Raw genomic sequence first — 5,976 nt, 5'->3', positions numbered from 1 at the left:
CCCCCCCCCCCCCTCATCCTCATCCTCAGCTACCACCCATCACACTGTACCAGCAGCACGCAATCCAAAGATGATCATGGCCACCGGCCACCTGCTCATAGAACAGAATCACTGTTGTTATGCTCACGCTTTCGTATGAAACTGCTTGACTACCCTGTTCTTTCTCTCTCTTGAAATTTAGAAGTTTCTGAATGCATGTCGCTGTACTTATTTGAAGATGTGAGTGAGTGGTTTAACCTAGCCCTTTTTTTTCTACTTTGAATCATGAATCTACTCTGGGATTCAAGTTTGTTGCACCACTGGCTGCTTTTTATTAGAACTGTGGGCCTCTGGATGGATAACATAGCACACTGACATGACTTCCAGGTTTTTGGGTGTTTTAGCTGCTTTGAAATCACGTTGAAGCTCATAAAAAATAAATCCAGCTAATCTGATACCTTGTTGTGCCACAGAATCGCAGCAATGAACTGAGAGAAATCCATGAGTGAGCACACTTGTAGATCAGTAGTTCTGTTTTAATTTAACACAGCAGCCACAAGAGGGAGACCTCACACTATGTACTTCACATGAAAAATCGCGTGCTGCATACAAGTACAGCATTTTTGAATTGCCAGTTTTATTTATTTTTTGCTGTTTACACTCAGTGCTCATGCGAGGCTGTTTAGTTGTATTGTGGACACTTACTGTGGAATTACAAAATGAACTTTTCAAAGTGAGGCTTCAAATATTTAGTCTTGTCCATATAGTAGGAAATGAAATCTGGAATCACAGGAATCAATCTGCCTAACTAGTGGTGATATAGACACCAGTGAAGAAGAAAAAAAAGGGGGGTAATAAATCTGTCAGGTACTGAAATGATCTTGCATCACATGCATCATTAATCTGTTAATATGAAATACATAAGACCTTGGATCTGGGATAAAGACATTTCTCTGCCTTTGAAATCAAAATCAACAGCTGTGAAGCAAATATTAAGGAAATATCTAATAAAAGAGTATCTTTGTTTAATTGTGACTGAGAAGAATAAGCAAATTAATTATGGTTATGTTTTGTTTACATTTGCCATGAACGGACATATTTAAAACTGAGCTTACTCCAATTTAGAGCTGAACTTTAAGACAGGAGGTCAGGTGTTTATCAAATTTGCATTTCTGCAAATTTGTCAAGTCAAGTCAAGTCTGCTTTATTGTCAATTCTTCCACATGTACAGCACATACACACAGAAAATTGAAATTGCGTTACTCTCAGACCCTTGGTGCATACAGATAACACTAACAGTAGAACATAAATACAGATATACAGATTAAGTATAAAATACAACTATACAAATATACAAATAAGGTAAAATGTAAAAAAATATATAAAAGATATATATATAAAGCAGCACACGGCACATGGCAGGTAGTGCAAACCAGTGAATATTTGAACACTTAATAGTCCATATGGCTCCCATTTAAAAAAAAAGTGTGAATAAAGCAGCTCAATGTTGCACACATATATAAGGGCTTCTCTGTCTCACATGTTGTTTAGTCACTTTTGTTACTGTCTCCACCATCTGTTGAGTGTCTGCATTTGCAAATATGTAATCTTTTGAGGAGTTGTGGCCTCAATAAATTTAATAGTTCATCTTGAAATGTCTTTGGAAACCAATGTGATCTGCAAAATAATGTAACAAATGTAACATTTTCATAAATATATTTAGATATCATCGCTAGTGCTGCTTTTGTGATAAAGGATGGTGCAAGACTCAGGTTTATCCTGACCACATTCATTTGTGGTCCTGAAGATGATGAAATCATCCATGAGAATGTCCACCATGTGACTTTAAAAAAAAAATCTAGTTTTTTCCACTTGTCTTTTTCTTGTCCCTGATTTTGAATAAAACAACAGAGCTAAAGTCATTACTCTTGACACTGGAAGATATAGTGTGAGTATTTAAAAATCATGGGCGCCATCAGAGATGATCTGATCTGTAACATTACACTCTTACACCATAGTAAGGTTCATTGACCCACTGGTTTCCTGATCATATCTAAAGTGGCCTGTTTGATATCAACATATTATTGATATTACGTGTTTTATTAAACAGTGATACATAATTAATGATCTATTGTTCCCTGTTCATATCTACAGTGATTGACATTATTGTATTGATCATTTTAATACCAAACAAGAAAAGTTAATAATTTATGTACATATTGCTCTTTTATGAAATTGGAACAGATGTCAAATCTGAAATCTGGATGAATTAAAAATGAATAAAAACAGATTGCTCAATATCATAGTATCATCTCATTGGTGGTCATTCTGGTATTGCTCACAAGCATGTACCGGCTGTTGAGTTGTTATTGATGTACAATGTATTTTATTCCTGTCTCTATGATAACATATAATCACAAAATCTATCAAAGAATGATTATAGCAAAGAAGGAAAAAAATATTATTTTGAGGTATAATGGGTGTATACAGTAATCCTTGCGTCTGTTTAGATTTTAATTAAATCTAATGGTAGTTATAGCACGTTGTTTCAAGTACACTTTCCCATTTAGCGCCATCTGTTTTATTAAAGGCAACAGGTTTTCAAGTTCTTTTAGACAAAAACTGACTTTAAATAGTGTCATCACCATGCTTGAAGGTAATGAAAAGGCCTTAATGTTTTCTAACTGCAAGTATGAAGAGATGGCCACTCGCATGAACATATAGCCTACATATTCTATGAAGTGATGGCTTTTTGTTGTCTCTTAAAAGTTTTCTCTAGGAAGATAAAATTCTAAGTTTTGTAAATGTATGCATTTTTAAAGTCTATAATGTACGGTGAACGAGAAGTGCAAAGCAGATCACAATTCTGAAAACAAAATAACAAATTACAAACGCAAATGCAAGTCTAAAAAACAAAATAACAATTCAGAAAACATTATAACAAGTCAGAAAACACAATGACAAATCCGAAAACAAAATAACAAGTCAGAAAACACAACGACAAATCAGACAAACCGGAAGAGGTAGGTATAGTTTGAGACAGCGCCATTGGTTTGGGATTACTCACCGCTGACTGGACGAGACATCTGTCAATCAACATATACAGGAAGAACCAGCCGAAGAACAGCAGAGTCCTGGTAGAAAGTTCGGAGATGGTATTAAAGTAGCTCAGTTTAAATGTATTGTATGAATTGCCCTTACTATGGAATTAAAAATACGGGGTCTATTTACATTTAGTTAAAAGTGGATGCAACTCATCAGCTCCAATGGTGCAGATAGATAAGCGTGTGTCATTGGTTGTTTGCTGCGATCGACCCGGCTTCGATCCTGTCTTTTGCCGAACTTTGTTTTCCTCCCTTTTCAAATCTTGTATCACATCGTAAAGGCATTTATTTTCAATAAAAATTAAGGAAATAATCAAAAAGTTTAAAATAAAGTATCGGGTAGGGTTAGGGTAGGTGTAGGGAGGGCTTTATTGTACCAATAAGGTGGCATCCATTTAATAATTAAAAATATTATTTTAATTTACACTCAATACATTATTATTGCATACTGTTTTATAATGTACTACAATACTGAAGTGCAGATAATTGCCACTATTTGCAACAAGTAGTATACTTGATAGTAGAAATCCTGCTATTTTAACATAGTGTAAATAGGTATTTGCACTTAGTGTAAATAGCATATTGCTAAAAATACTGCTATTTTCACTTGGTGTAAATAGAATCCATTGCTAATAGGAGATTTGAAAAGGGAGGAAAACAAAGTTTGGCAAAAGGCAGGATCGAACCGGGGTCGATCGCGTCAAAGAGCCAAGGGCAAGCGCTTATCCATCTGCTCCACTGGAGCTGATGACTTATAGTCACTTTTAACTAAATGTAAATAGACACCCCGTGTTTTTAATTCAAGAGTAAAGGCTGATTTATACTTCTGCGTCGGACCTACGCCGTAGTTTAAAGTTGACAACTTGCAGTCTCTGAATTTGTTAATTCAACTTAAAGGGGTGGTTCACTGGGTTTTTTCTAGGCTTGATTGTGTTTATGGGGTGCAGTCTAACATGTGTTAACGCTTCGTTTTTTAATTTTTCACATAATTTGCCTTTATTCCACACTGCTCTGTCCCTTACTCGAACTGCCCCTTTTATGCACGTTATAAGCGAAACGCATGAGCGCCTCCTTCAGAGGTCAGTTGGTTTAGAGCTCGTGCATTTGATATTGCTGACATAACCTTGATTCAGATGGAAGTTCTGAGGGTACAAATTCTTCTTTCAGTTTTGTGAAGTGGTTGTTCAAGTGCCTCGCTGGAACCCATTGTAATGCTGCGTGAATATACAGTCATATAAGTATATTGCATTAGACATAGATTCAAAACTATAGGTTTTTGGATAACAGTAATAATAGCTTATCTTGAATAAACTGCCATGCAATAAGGATGGACACAAATGTGCTAAAGTTGCTTTTTTTATTCTAATTTCATGTGTTATGTAGCCTAATTTAAAAGCCTTATCTGGATTGTACAGTAGGACTTTGGTAACTGAAAGGTAAACTTGTCATGACATTTGACTTTATCTGTAAAGATTTATTTATATATATTTTTTTTTTATTTTACAGTGTTGTTTTAACATGTTTCTGTATTTTTCATGTTTATGATATTTTGGATTGACTGAAGATCAGTGCAGAATTCAATTATCTTGTGTATGTAAGTCCTTTTGTAATTGTATCCATCAAAGTGCTATGCAGACATAATGGAAATGACTGTCACATTGTAGAGCTTGGACAAAGTTGTAAGTAAATTTATTTACTTTATAAGTGCACATATTTATTGGAGTCTGTAAGCTTTAAGATTGTAAGGTACATTTTAATGCTTCCCTTTGAACACGGATACGCTGTTTCCGTTCAGATCAAATCACAACAACGTAGGAAACAGATCCGGCGTGACGCAGCTGACGCTTCTTTCGAAGCTGACACTTCTGAAATGATGGCTACGCCCCTGGTGTGACAAAATGTTAGCCTATAATACTTTTAAAGCTCTTTTTTTTTTATCTTGGCTTACATAAATTTCTACTCATGCCATAGCATTATTAAACTAGCATCTAACAATGGACAAAAGTGTTTTCCCCCCTCTAACCTATGGTTCTGTAACCATAAAAGCTGCTGATTGCCCCCTGACTAAGCATTTAAAGAATTCAGGGGAAGAATAAAAAAAAAATCCTGTGAATTCACTTCAAGAATGCAGAATCGAATCGTTAATCGAATCGAATCGAATTTAATTGGGAATCGAATCGAATTTAATCGTTCTGAATTAGCAAAAATCGTTCTTTGCCTTGTCCAAATATCCACACTTGTGGTCTTCGCCACTTGAGAGCGCGTGCGGGCGACAGGAAGTAAGTGCGCAAGACTGTCCCAGGTCTTAAAAACGCCAAAGCGCAGTGCCCTTAAGGCACACTAAACCCACACTATCTCGAATACCGCTCCGGAGCGCCCATCATGCATCATGTTCTGGAAGTAAATCGTGAGACTTTTTGCCGAGATCTCGTGAGAGGTCACGGAAACCTTTCCAATGTATGTGAAATATTAATAATAATTAGATATTACATATAATTTGGTAGTAAAAAAAAGAGTTGCATGTTTTAATGGTGCAAATGAGTAGTGGTGATAATTATTTTGTACAACATTTGCAACTGCTTTTTATCACTAGAAGCACCACAAAATTAAATTGTGTCATCTGTTATAGGGACTACTGAACAGACATTTAGAAGTTGATTTTAAAATGCAAAGTATTGAAAATAAAAATAAAGCTCTGTAAACACTTGCATTTTTACAACACTATATAAGTGTGTCCCATCAGGTAATGAAAATTCGACACACACTTGTGGTCTTGGACCAAATACGGGAAATACGTCATAGAAGTAGTCAAGTGGTCAAGTGCAAAGACCGCAAGTGTGGGTATTTGGACAAGGCACTTGATCGAATCGAAAACCTATGAATCGTGAATCGA

Source organism: Sinocyclocheilus anshuiensis, unplaced genomic scaffold (assembly GCF_001515605.1).
Source record: "Sinocyclocheilus anshuiensis isolate Anshui unplaced genomic scaffold, SAMN03320099.WGS_v1.1 scaffold902, whole genome shotgun sequence".
Lineage (NCBI taxonomy): Eukaryota > Metazoa > Chordata > Actinopteri > Cypriniformes > Cyprinidae > Sinocyclocheilus > Sinocyclocheilus anshuiensis.
Note: the sequence above shows the minus strand (reverse complement) of the source record.